This window comes from Sesamum indicum, unplaced genomic scaffold, assembly GCF_000512975.1.
Source record: "Sesamum indicum cultivar Zhongzhi No. 13 unplaced genomic scaffold, S_indicum_v1.0 scaffold00210, whole genome shotgun sequence".
NCBI lineage: Eukaryota > Viridiplantae > Streptophyta > Magnoliopsida > Lamiales > Pedaliaceae > Sesamum > Sesamum indicum.
The window spans coordinates 98,225-112,744 of record NW_011628104.1 but is presented as its reverse complement, the minus strand read 5'-3'; the positions used below and the strand labels follow the sequence as shown (position 1 = coordinate 112,744).

The following is a 14,520-nucleotide window of genomic DNA, read 5'->3' as shown; positions in this document are numbered from 1 at the left end:
AGCTTCAACAATGAGAGAAGTCAGATCTTAATGCAGGATCCATTGCCAGACCTCGAACCCGCTTTTTCGATGATCTTCACAGTACAGAAACAAAGAGCTGTAGACACTGATATAGGGGACAATTCCAGACATATGGCATATTAGTTGATGATGAGGGAAGGTAGGAAGGAACAAAGTGATAAACTCATGAATAGGAGGAGATTTTTTGTTGACAGAAATAATAATGATGATGATGATGATGGTGGTGGTTGAACAATTCTAATTATTATTTTATTATATATATATATATATATATAATGAGATTAAAAAAATTAATCAATAAGTACGATATCTTAAAATTCGGGCACCTGATTCATAAGAAATTTAAATATATACAAGACTGTGCCCATTAGATCATATCCGACGGTATGATTTAAAATCACATGGTCTGATTCAACGATACACCGTCTTGAATGATTACTCTTATGTTTCAAGTATGATATCTCAACATCCGTATATCCAATAAATCTAAAACTTTACCAAATGTATTTTATTGTAAGTTTTATCATATCTAACGGTCAGATCTGAATTTTGATGGCCAGATTAATCCATGTTTTTCAACAATGTAAGATGATAGTTAGATCAATGTTATACTAACATTTATAAATATATAAATTTTGCAAATTCTTAACATATATTAATTTCAACTATATCTATGTAAAAATTTGATGATTCGATTTTATTATTTAAAATAATAATAATAATAATAATAATAATGATGATGATGATGGTTGAACAATTCTAATCATTATTTTATTATACATATAATGAGATTAAAAAAGTTTAATCAATAATTATGAAATTTTAAAATTCGGGGCACCCGATTCAAATGAAATTTAAATATATACAAGAACAAGACTGCGTCAATTAGATCATATTAGACGGTATGGACATAATTAACTATATATATGTAAAATTTTATGATTCGATCTCATGATTTAAAGCAATAATAATAATAATAATAATAATAATAATAATAATAATAATGATAATAAATTAATAATAATAATAATATCAATAATAATAATAATGTTAATAATAATAAAAAGTTAAAAACCCTCTTTCTCTCTCTTTTTCCCGTTTGTTCTTCCTTTTTCTTTCTTTCTCTCTCTTTCTCGTGCTATCTCGTTCTTTTCCTTCCCTTATTTCTTCCCCCCAAACGGCAAACCCATCCCTTAGAACCCTAGCCCCCAAATTCACGGCAACAACAAAGGAGTCGGCAACGAGGACACCGACGACGACGAGTGCGGCTTCGTTCAATTACTTGGAGTTGTTCTTCGGTAAGTTTGAGTTTTACTTAAGTTTTAGTTTGAGTTATTCAACACCTACTTCTCACTTTTGTGGATTATTTGCCTTTTGTAATGCGGGAATGGAAGATATATATGTTTGTATGACCTATCTTTGTACTGGGATTGTTGTTATATGCTATATTACTCCGTAAAGATGTATCTATTGCTATTACTATATTCCAGAGAATTTGGTTAGCTAATAATTGGTAACTTCAAGAACACAGCTAAATGTGTTGGGTTTAGTAAGTTCGAGATTATATGATGTCTTGATCATATTTATTCAAGTCAGAGAGGGGAAGAGCCTATGTCTATGATATCAGTAATGTGCTGCAATTTCAATTCTGATGTTATTGCTTGTGTAATTCGCAAATGCAAGTTGATTAAGAAGAGAGCTAGTACCTACATGTTGGTCATTTCTTTTGGTCAAGCACTATCTCCACAACTATTAGTATTTGAAGATGCTGGGTTGTTTCTGTTATTGCATGTTTCAGCTTCAGCATACCTGATTATGTATTTTGATATTGTCAAATTATATACCCTTGTACCTGATTATGTTTCAGCATGCTTCTGTAACAGATTAGTTGATTGCCGACTTCTGTAATTAGATTTTGCTTGCTAATTAGATTTTGTAATCATTTGCTTGCTAAAACGATTTTGGAGCATCCAAAATCATTGGCAAGCATACAGAATTAAATGATTACTCTGCTCACAACAAAGCCAAGTCTACATATTTGCTTGCTAATTAGATTTTGGAGCATCCAAAATCATTGGCAAGCATTTATGAATATAATGTCTTTGGATATGCATTTATGGTTAATTTTTAATGATAATAATTTCTCTAGCAAACTTCATGTAACTCAACTGCCGATAATTGTCTCGATTGTTGTTTTTAAATTGCATCATGTTGTAAAATCTTTGAGATGACTTAATGTGGTGGATTTGAGGTTTGGAGTTGATACTTCAATTGGTATTGATATCAAATTACGTTGTAACTTTTTTATCTTTTTTGTTGGGTTTGCTAATTTTCTAGCAAACCATATTGATAATCTTGTGCTATTCTCATTTACTTGCAAAGAGATATATACATATTGGTTGAATTGTGTTATACGGTACTAATATAATTTATTATCATTTGTTTTATGTAGGTTTGAGAGGATAGCAACAAGAACAACTTCGTTACGTGGACTTTGTCACTTTTGAACAAACATTGGTTTAGAAAGATTTTTGAATTTTGATAAATGTAACCAATTTATTTTTGTTTAAATAATTTATTGACAACTTTAATCTTTATATATTGTGGTTTCTATTTGGTTTCATGAATTTAGTAGGCTTGTTTGTCTTTTTAAATGATTAGTTGATTAAAAATAAATTATTGTATAAATGTGCTCAAACTCATAATTCAAAACAGGGTAAATCGAGCTCGAGCTCGAGCTCGAGCTGTCGAGCTTGGCGAGCTCGAGTTTGAGCTTGAGCTGTCGAGCTTGGCGAGCTCGAGTTTGAGCTCGAGCTCGAGTTTGAGCTCGAGCTCGACAGCTCGAACTCGAGCTCGAGCTCGAGAAACCGAGCTCGAGTTCGAGCTCGAGCTCGAGAATGCATTGCCGAGGTCGAGTTCGAGCTTGACCTCGGCCAGCTCGTCGAGCTCGAGCTCGAGCTCGAGCTCGAAGATCCTGAGTCGAGCTCTACTAGGAATGTAATAACCATCAAATTCTAATATTTTATTAATACCTTGCTAGTTAATTATCAACCTGGGTTTACCTCTCTTAATCTCACCATGGTTTCTTACCACAAATCCAGGGATGTTGTAGGTAGAGACTCTAGGTTCGATGAGTCCAAAACTGATATGCTCTTTGATTGTCATCTGGATATCCTTCTTATCCTCCATGTTCATCTGGATAGGTTTGTATCGAACATACTCATTCTTGCATTCATCTTTGACCTTCAGAGTAGCTTCGATCTTGTTCATATCCCACTATGCGAGAGGATTTTCACTGAAGTTTCTCTGGATGAGTCTCTGGACATTCTCAAGAGAGAGCCTACTTTCCTCGCTGATATATAGCGATTTCATTTCCCGTTGTGCTTCTTTAAAGTTGTTATTTTCCTCCTCGGATTCCTTATAGAAGCTATCGCTGTCTATGAGTCCCTGTTGTCTAAAAGACAAAAGGACCTTACTAAATTTTCTCTTTTCCTGCATTTTTGGATGAGTTAATCTGGCATCAAAATCACCATGTTTGTTGCGAAAATTTATTAGCATTATCCTGTTAAATGCCTTTTCTCTTTGCAACACCGGTATCTCACTACCACAGTTAGTAGTAAAGATTAACAAATTCCTTTGATTATCCTGCATATATCCTGCAAATATTTGAATGAAATTGTTACCTAGCAAGATATCGGCACCTGTATCATGAAAGTAAATAGGAGTTGTTTTTACCCTAAACCAGGGTGACCCAAATGCTCCTCCAATCATGATTTTAGCTTCTCGTATTCCCTTATTGAGTATCAGGATTTTTTGTGAAAAATCCCTTCCTGCAATAACGGGTAAGGTTTCCCTTGCTTCCTTAGGTAAAACTCCAGGTTTTGCCATTCAAATTTCTGATCCTAAACCAATATAAGCTGCAAAATACTCTATCTTATATTGATCATAGAACATACAAAAAGATATGTATATAGAAAAGGGACTCGTCATTCAATCCTTATAGTAACACCATTAAGACTGAATTCCATTCTGTTATCTTTTCTTCCCCATGGTTTATGATCTTCGAGGAAACTTAACCCCAAAGTCATACTCCCGTTTTCTAGTCCTGCAACACCTGCAACTAAAATTTAATGGCCTGCTATTTCTAACATACCTTCATACTTTCGAACAATATGTTGCTGCAAATGATATAAGTTATCACGAGGGAAAAATTTTTCTTTCTTAGTGATGTCAAATATAACTTGTATTTCTTTCCATCCTTCAGGGCTTCTAAGTTTTACGTTATCTACCCTAATCTCTTGAGGAGTTAAGGCCTTTAATAACTCCTTCTCCTTTTCTTTGTAGCCTGTAATCCTATCTTTCGAAAATGACATCCAACTACTAAACTCAGTTCTAGATCTAAGTGTTCTATCTAAAACTCGGTGATCTTTTATGATGATATGAACACCAGCTATTCTAGGTATCCTAATAGGATCTGGTGTTATTACCTTGGCGAATTCCTTGAAAATTCTAGGAATCTCAATATACTCTTTCCTAAGAAATAAATCTGAATGATGTGTATTGGAAAGGGCATATGCAACTCTATAAGTTATAGAATACGGTCTATTTCCTTCTTTCATTAGATCATTTCTTTTAAAATATTGATGAAGGGTTAAAATTCTAATGAAATCTTGGTCTGTTAGGTTGTATGCAATCCTAGGGTGAATGTCAAACAGCAATTTAACTGCATACGGATTTCCTATCACTGTTCCAAGACAACCATCTCTTAAGTTATTGATTCTTCTATCCATTATCGATAAATGTATTTCTGAATCAATTCCTTCCTTAAAAGTTGCTTTTATTACTACTTCAGTAGTCCCTATGTGGATCCATTTTATAGTAACAGCTACTTCTTCTCTAAGCTTACTTAATTCTTCAAGAATTTCTTCTTTAGGAATTAATTGTATCTCTATCGCATTACCAGTAAGTTCAATAGGTATAGCTAACTGACCTGAACTTACTTTGTATATTATGCGATGCTTCCTTTGATTCAGTTCTATCTGGTTCAGGACTTTCCCAATTCCTCCAATCCAAAATCCATCATATGGGTTGAGGTTGGAATCTTATCGCATGATTCTTTCCATGCTTTTGTTTGACACCGTCATTTTAGAAAAGAATCCTGATACGCTTTTGGAAGTTTGAACCCTATCTCTCTCGTTGTAATTATTCTGACTCGGTTCAAGATCCATCCGAATCAATCTGTATTTCTTGCTCATAGACGCTTTCGTTTGAAGGAAGATCTTAAAATTGGTAGATGGGTACCAAATCACCATAGTAAACTGCATCTAGAATATCATCCGTGGCTACAATTTTTGCAATTCACCACGTTCCTGCGGGCAATCGGGAGATATATGTCCTTTTGCTCCGCAAGTCCAGTAATTGCAGTCTTTGAAACTTTCATTGGCCCGGGTATGGGCTCATTTGAAAGTTCTTCTTATAGGGGTTCTTCTGGTGGATCTTACATCTGTTCGTCTAGATCCTTGGGATGAAGCCCTTGCTGGTCCTGTTCTCTGTCCAGATTTGTATGTTCTGCTTTAAACTTGGACCACTATGATCTTCGTTTGGAAAAGGTTCTCCTGGATCTCCTAGGGTAGGAGTCACTATTTTGCTTCCTCCTTTTCCTTGGCTCGCTTGATTCTCCTATAATAGTTGGAAAATCATTATTATCACAACAGGAGGAGTTCGTTTGATTTTACCGCTCAGTGTTTTCATGTTCTTCTGGATGGATGTATAATAACACCAATCCTTCAGTTTGTCTTTAAGGAAAGACATTCTTCGCACCACTGAATCTAGCTATCCTTCAGGTACTTTGTATGACTGGATCAACATTTTCCTCCATGGACTGCATATTTTTGCGAAGAACATTAGAGCTGCTACTCCACTTCAGAAGAAATACTTGCTGAACCAATATATATATTCATCTACTGCGCAAATACTTCCCAGTTCAAGGCTGAAGAGAGCCTGTGCATATTCTCTTGCCTTTTCTGCTCTACTTCCTTCGAAGTATCCATCTTCAGCAAAGTGTATCTTAATAAGCCTTCCTAGCCGGTCTGCTATTGCGCCTTCCGAATCTCCGGCAAGGATGTTGGCTTTAGTATCTTCTGCGATATTATCCCATCCGATCTTCACAGATCCCTCCAAGCACAACTCCACAAGCTTTATGAAGTTTTCCTTGTCGAGCTCTAGGGTAGTTGCTGCTATCTTAATGGCTGCAACCCATTCGTCTATCAATTTTTTAGTATTTCGGAAATTGATAGTATCTAGGTTCAGTGTATCCGACTCAAGTCCTTTCCAATCAATCATAATTTTTGGAACTGAAATTATGTAGGAATTTACCTGTTCTGTTTCTCCTGGCTGGGATTCTACCATGGAGTTCAGTGGAGTGTAGACACCTCACTGCCTTTCCTGGTAGTACTTGTCGAACCTCAAAGTTTCTCAGCCACTCTTGTTCTTCTTCTGGCGTGAGAAGTTTTGGATCAATCCTTTTGGGACCGTTGTAACACTTGTCAAGAATTTCCATCAAAAATTCTCTTTTTTGTATTTCCAAAATATGAAAATATTTTCTATTTTCAGAGTAACTCGAACTTTCGTTTGGTTCCATTTTCTCTTAAAGTGTCTCCTCCATTAGTGGATAAATAATATCAAAATATAATGTAATCATATATTTCTTCAATAAACCTAGGCTCTAATACCATTCTGGCGAGCATGGATGAAAAGTTAGAATTTTAGTGTAAATGGACTAAAACAGCTCTTTTAAAATGTGCACAAGGGTAAAAGTGTCCAAAATTCTGTTTGTGGTTCTAATTTAAGTGATTCTACAAGTTACTGTACTTTATTGGGAAATGCATAAACATAATGGACTAATATTGAACGCGGGGAAACTTATTGGACTAAATTAATGTTTTTCCCTTAATATATGCTTGAGTCTAATCCATCCAATTGATCTCTCTTTGTAAGTAATCCATTTAGTTGTGGAATTCATTCGAAAAAATTCCTTGTTTTTTTTCTGGTGATTTGTGTGTGACTCTTTAGGTTCACCTTTCAGCTAGACTTGGGCTAGTGTCTAACACTATTATTAATTAAATCTAATTTAATTAATAATTCTTGATTAACCTTTAATCAAGAAAGCCAATCATCATGGGTGGCCGTCTAGCAACAGTCCATGGCACTAGAGACTAGGAAAATTTCTGTGGGAACATATCGGCTCTCGAGTCCATACGGGTATGGTCCTTCTGTCTACCATCTCTCGACTTTAGCCTAGGTCATAGAATTAGGTGTCGGTTCCCATCTTGGACTTGGTTTCTATGCTCAATACATGAGATCGCATTACACCAAGTTTCTCGACATAGGAACCTCTTTTTCCTATTCGATCAATGTTTGTGGCTATAGTTTATAGAGCGTGAATGCATCTCCAAATGCATAGGAGATAGTTCTGTCACATACTCACATGGGACGAATCCTCTTCTTGTAACTCACCGTTCTCGTTACATACTCCGACTATACTGGATAAGGCTTATGATGTTCAATTCTATGACACAATCACCTCTTGCATAGATATAAGACATTCATCGTATGCAAGTGACTGTCATGAGTCTGAGGACTACTCTTGTACTATAGAAGCTGGGGATTCAAGTTATACCGACCAACCCTCCAAGGCTTCCATATGAAGATCCCGCCAGTCCGTTCAGTTGATTTGACACCTAGTCAATCAACCCACCAAGATCGCATAGATGCCCCGCGTCTGTCACCGATGAAACACGGTACTCACCAATTGAATGCGACTCCTAATGCAAGTCTCAATAGGACTCTCGATGCCCATTCTAAAAGCCCTCGACTTGCAACGTTTCAAACCCAACCTTTTGGCAGTTGGTTCAATGACCGCCATCAATGCGCGGCCTAAATGCACGGTTGTCAAGTGGTCTGTGGGCTTTGTCGTGTTGTTCAAGAAAATACAAACATACAAAATGAGAACAAAAGAGTAGATGCCAAAATAAGTGAATACTCATTTTATTTACTTAAAAATAATATTACATAATATCGATTAATTGTCAGAATAAAATACATCTAGGCCAATCTAATTGGCTTTTTGGTCATTTATTCTAACAATCTTCCACTTGACCTAAGGCTAATCGCCTATCGGACACAAACCTATCTTATTAAGATGTTGAATATGAGCAATTTGCGACACCGGTTTAGTGAGTACATCTACTGTGTTTTGTGCTTAGTTGACTCTGTCCATCCGCATGTCACCTCTGCTCACCATCCCTCAAAGTAGATAGTAGCGTCTAAGAATGTGTTTTGAATGGTGATGAGATCTCGGTTCCTTTGCCTATGCTACTGCCCCGTTGTTATCGCAGATGATAACTATCTCAGCAATGCTAGGCGATACACCCATGTCTCGGATGTAGTTTTTCATCCAAACTGCTTCCTTAGATGCTTCTAAAGTTGCATTGTTTAAAAACTTACGTTGTGGAACTAAAACCAAACGAAAATGCGAGTGGATTAGCCTGGAAACGCGCAAGTAGAAGCGGTAATATAAAATTTGTAAATTAAAACCGAAATGTAATAAAACTATGATTCCAAGGGGTGTACCCTTTGAGTTCCCAGACGTTCGATGTAGTTAATAATAACAACAATAAAACTAAACGGGGCTTATGGTGAAATTAAAACAAGAAGCGCAAAAAATGTAAATCAAGAATTACATTTCTCTTGATTTGTTTCGAAGTTCACATGAGACTTCAACGTAGAAGCCCTCTAAAGATATGTACACACCACACCGGAATATGAGATCCCCAAGTTCTCTCTTCTAGAAGAAAATTAGGGAGAAAGAACACACCAAGTGTGCTTGTAAAAGAGGAGGCCTAATTAGGAGATTGTACGGTAGGATTTTTTTTGTGTTAAGTTTTCATTACCTTGTATGGATGTACTAATCTAAGATGCAGTCATCTCATGCACATGACTGCCGTTATTCCTCAATTCTAAAGACTACTCCCGTACTATCGGAGCCGGGGATTTAAGTTATTCCGGCCAAGCATCTATGGCTTCCATATGACGATTCCCGCGAGTCAGTTCAGTCAGCTGACCACCTTGTCAACTAATCCATTGATATTGCATGACGTCCAATGCCTCTCGCCGATGAAACGTGGCACTCATCCAATGAATGCAATACTCAGTGCAGGTCTCAGTAGGACTTTCGATGCCCAGTGAGGTCTTCGACTTGCAACATTTCAAACCAACCCACAGAAGTTGCTTTCTTAGCCGCCATCCAATGCGCAACCCAACTATATGGGTTACAACGTGGTCTATGGGCATGTGTTGTGACGTCAAGCTGTAGTTAATGTAATTTGGTAAGCACAATAGTTACATGCGCCAATGATGAATATTTATCATATTCGTCAGGACAATATTGCTTAAATAAAGATCACTTGAATGGTTCTCAAAATCGCCAATCTAATTGGCTTTTTGATCATCTATTCCAACAATTTCCCACTTGACCTTAAAGCGAATTACTCATATCTTTAGATTAACCTGATTATGACCAATCTGCAATACCGGCTAGGTTTTATGGGTGGTCTACTGTCGTTTCTGCCGATGTCATGCGGTCCAACCGACGTTACATCTTCCTAACATCGCTACTAGTAGATGATGGTGTCTAAGACTTTTTCTTGGACCTGTGATGAGATCTCGGGCCTTTTATATTGTGCCATAGCCCAGTTGTCATCCTCCAAGGTGACTACTGGTGCGGCTATGCTAGGTAGAACACCGAATAATTGAACGTTGTTTTTCGATCCTTGTCTTTTTCGATCCTAGCCTTTTTCCAATATAATTTTTAAAGTTTGCCATACATTTAATTTTTCATGATTAGGTTCTTTGTGATATTCCAGTTAGAACCTTTCCAATAATACCACATTATCATTAAACGTCGAGTGTACATTCGTTTTCGAGATTAAATATTATCCATATGATGCTGGAAGGTACTATTGCTATCGCGTCAAGAGCTCTTCTTTAATCCTTATTTAGGTATTAATGATAGCTTCTAGCGTAGGATTCTTTTTCCCAAATAACTAATATACAGATATATACCTCGTATCGATGTACTAGAATGTAACTAGGTTCATTCTACAATCCATAAGGTAATAAATCATTTATTCCAGATAAAGAATGACTAACATAGCACTTTCCAAAAGTGAAATTGTTACTCAATAATTTCCTTTCCTAGATTTTTCCAACAATTTAATTAGGGTTGCAATGGCTGACTTTATTAAAAATAAATACAATGCTCAATTAATTTTTATTAAATCTAATTTAATTAAAATCCACCTAATTAAGCCCATAATATATTTAATCCAATTTAATACATGGACCCATAAGCTTTTATTCATTGATAAGCCAATTTATTAAATAATAAAGGAAAGCCCAATATAAATTTATCCTATTAATTTATTCTTAGGCTCCTCCATCCAATGGATCCCTCTCATTTTTAAGTAATCTAATTAATTATGGAATTAATTCCCAATTAATTCCTCGTCCCTTCTCGGTGATTTGTGCGTGACTCTTTAGGTTCATCTTTCAGCTAGACTTAGGCTAGTGTCAAACGCTATTATTAATTAAATTTAATTAATAATTTTTTTATCAACCCTAGATCAAGAAAGCCCATCACATAGGTTTCCGTCTAGTAATGGTCCATGGCACTATAGACTAAACGAATATCCATGTGAACTCTTGGGCTCTTGAGTCCACACGAGTATGTCCTTCCGTCTACCGTCTTTCGGCCTTAGTCTAAGGCATGAAATTGGATGTCGGCTCCCATCGTGTACTAGGCATCTATGCTTAATACTTGAGATTGCGTTATGCGAAATTGCTCGACATAGGAACCTCGTTTCCTATTCGAACAATGACTCTGGACACAGGTTTATAGAGCATAAACGCATCTCCAAGTGCATCGGAGATACCTCTGTCACATTTTAACAAGGGATGGATCCTCTTCTTAGAACTCACTTTCCTCGCTACATGCTTTGATTGCACTAGACATGGCTTATGATGACCATGCGTGAGACAGGATCACCTCTCGCACAAATCAATGATACAGTCATCGCATGCACGTGATTGTCGTGATTCCTTAAGTTTGAGGACTACTCCAGTACCATCGGAGCCGGGGACTCAAGTAATACCTACCAAGCCTCTAAGGCTTTCATATGAAGATCCTCACGAGTCGGTTCAGTCAGTTGACCACCTTGTCAACTAACCCACAAAAATTTCATAGATGCCAACTACATGGTTACAAAGTGGTTTGCGGGCATTTGTTGTAATGTGAAATGTGCTTGATGTAATTTTGTAAGCACAACAGATACATGCGCCAGGACGAATACTTTTCATATTCGTCGGGACAACATTGTTTAAATAAAGATTGCTTGAATGGTTCTCAAAACAACTAATCTAATTGGCTTTTTGGTCACCTATTCCAATAGGAATCCGCTATGGTAGCTTGCTCGGAACTTTTCCAAGTAACCACACCACCATTTAGCTTGAATACAAAACCTGATTGAGAGTTGGTATCATTATCGTCCGACTGGAAGTTAGCGTCGCTATAATCTTCCAGTATCCATTATCCACCACCGTAGATCAAGAACATATCTTTAGTCCTTTTCAGGTACATAAGTATGGTCTTGACCGCACTACATTGTGCTTCACCAGCAACGCCTGATATTTGCTAGTTACGTTTAAAGTGTATGCGACATAAGGCCTAGTGCATGAGACATCATACTGAATACTGCCCACGGCTAAATCATAGAGAATTTCTGACATCCATTTAAGTTCCTCATCACTCTTGGGAGACTGTTTTTTGTACAGCTTAATCCCATGCCTCATTGGAAGGAATCCTCGTTTTTAGTTTTTCATCTTGAATCTTTTCAAGACTTTCTCAATGTACAAGGATTGGGTTAATCCTAATATCTTTTTGGATCTATCCCTGTAGATCTTGATGCCAATGATGTAGTGCATTAGACATCATACTGAATACTTATATGTTTCCTAATATCTTGACATCATTCCCAATGAGCAACATAAAGTACAGGTATGTAACCGAGCTTCCTCTGATCTTCTTGTATACACAAGGATCAGATTCATTTTTGATGAAATCATATCCCCACATAACTTCATTAAAATGCGTGTTCTAGTAACGAGAAGCTTGTTTGAGGCCATAGATGGACCTCTGGAGACGACAGACTTTCTATTTTTCTCTAGAAGAGGTGAAACCTTCTGGATGGTCCATGTTGATCTCTTACTCAATGAAACCGTTCAAAAAAGCCATTTTAACGTCTATCTGCAATATTTCATAGTCATACCATGCTGCAATGGCAAACGCTATCAAATGGACTTAGCCATTGCCACAGGCGAATAGGTTTTCTCAAAGTTGACCCCGGGTCGTTGAGTGTATCTTTTGCCACGAGCCTAGCCCTAAACGCAGTAACCTCCCCGCTACCTCCAAGCTTTTGTTTGTAGACCCATTTGCAAACCAACTGGATTAACGCCTTTAGGTGGGTCCACGAGGGTCCAAACTTGATTCGTACCATCAAGTGTATTTCGGATTTCATGGCCTCAAGCCACTTATCCGAGTCGATGCCATACATCGCTTCTCTGTATGTTGTTAGATCACCGTCTAATTGGCTAATCAAGCTTAAGAATCCATACCTAATAGGACGTTGAGATATTCTAGTTGACCTACGGAGAACTAAAGCACTATTACTGGGAATTGTAGGTACAGATGGTGTTGCATTATCTTGATGAGGTATCTCACTTGACTCTTCAAGCAATTCCTCATCACACTGGGCATCCATGGAAAAATCCTTTTTCAAGAAAATTACGTTTCTCGAGACAAAATTTTTTTGTTCCAATGGGTGATAGAAATAAAACCACGCAGTTTCTTTTAGATAACCGACAAACCTGTACAGACTAGACATTGATTCTAGTTTGTCTCCTACTAGCCTCTTGACGTTTGGCGGGCTACCAGATACTCTCAAGTACCTGTAGAATGCTAGCTTGCCGTGCCATATCTCATATGGTGTTTGGGGCACAGCTATGGGCGACGCCATGTTGAGCAACTTGGTCGCTGTCTTAAGAGCGTACTTCCAGAAGGACAAGGATAGTTGGGTTTAACTCATCATGGATCGAACCATGACCAACAGGGTTCGATTTCTCTTTTCGGTCTGAACTCACTACTTAAATATTCCCCACCTCGTTCTGACAAAAAGGCTTTGATTTACGACTAATTGGATTCTCTATTTCGAGTCTGAATTCCTTAAATCTTTCAAAGGGCTCAGATTTGTACCTTATGAGGTAAACGAAACCATACCGTGAATGATTATGAGTAAAGGTTATGAAATACGAGTATCCTCCTTTAGCTGGAGTATTTAGTGTTCCATAGACATCTGTGTAGATTAAGTCCAATAGACCAGTGGCAAGCGTACTTTGTCGAACAAAAGGTTTCTTAGTCATTTTCTCTTTTGGACAGGATTCGCAAGTTGATATTTTATCTAAGTTGTCTGCCTCTACACTCCTTAATTCTGCCAACTTCCTCATCATTTCTGTTGAGATATGACCTAACATTACATGCCAAATTTGTGCGTTTTAATGATTATCTAATTTTTGTTTGTGTTGGGTAGTAATAATCCAATTTGACTGTTGGAGAATATAAAGACCGTTCGTTAATGTACTAAGCAGATGAAGGTTATGATCAATCATCAAATAAAAACTATTTTTATTGATCTTAAACGCATAGGCATCATTGTCTAAATGGAATGGAAATAATATTTTTGATAACGCTCAGTATATAATAACAGTTCTTTAATTCTATCCGAATACGATCACTAATTGCTAAGTTGACAGATCCCATAGTTTCCGTAGCTACGGCCTTGTTATCACCAAACCTTAGGAGCATCTCGTCCGTACATAGCCTTTTGTTTCTTTCCAGCACCTACAAATCATTATAGATGTGAACTCCACAGCCAGTATCCAATACCAAAGAAGTAGAATTAGTTATCATATTTACTTGAATTACAAACGTGCCTTGGTTGGAGAGGAGTTGTGGGCACTCCCTCTTCCAATGCCACATTTCACGACAATGAATGCAAACATCATTTGTCCTCGATCGCTGTGAACCGCCGTTCATCCCTTTCCCTTTCTTTTTTTCCACTGGAGCAACAGGGGCGCTTAAAGCGCTAGAAGTGGCTATGACGAGTTTTCCTTTTCCTTTCTTCCTCTTCCAGCATCCGGCCTTCTTGCCTTTCACCTTGGAGGTCAAAGTCTCTCCTATCAATATTGCTGGAGCAAACTTGTGGGTCGTTGCATCGTATTAGACCAGCATATTAATTAACTCATGAATAGACGTTGCAAGTTCATTCATGTTGTAGTTAATGATAAACAGGTCAAAGGAGGGAGGAAATAATTGGAGGATTACATCGA

General features: G+C 37.3%; 1 long non-coding RNA gene across 1 annotated transcript; it reads left to right on the top strand.

Moving 5' to 3' along the window:
* Positions 1–1,124: 1,124 nt before the first annotated feature.
* Positions 1,125–2,644, top strand: LOC110011380. Its single transcript, XR_002286396.1, has 2 exons — positions 1,125–1,319; positions 2,474–2,644. It is a non-coding gene; the product is annotated as an uncharacterized LOC110011380 (long non-coding RNA).
* The last annotated feature ends 11,876 nt before the right edge of the window (positions 2,645–14,520 follow it).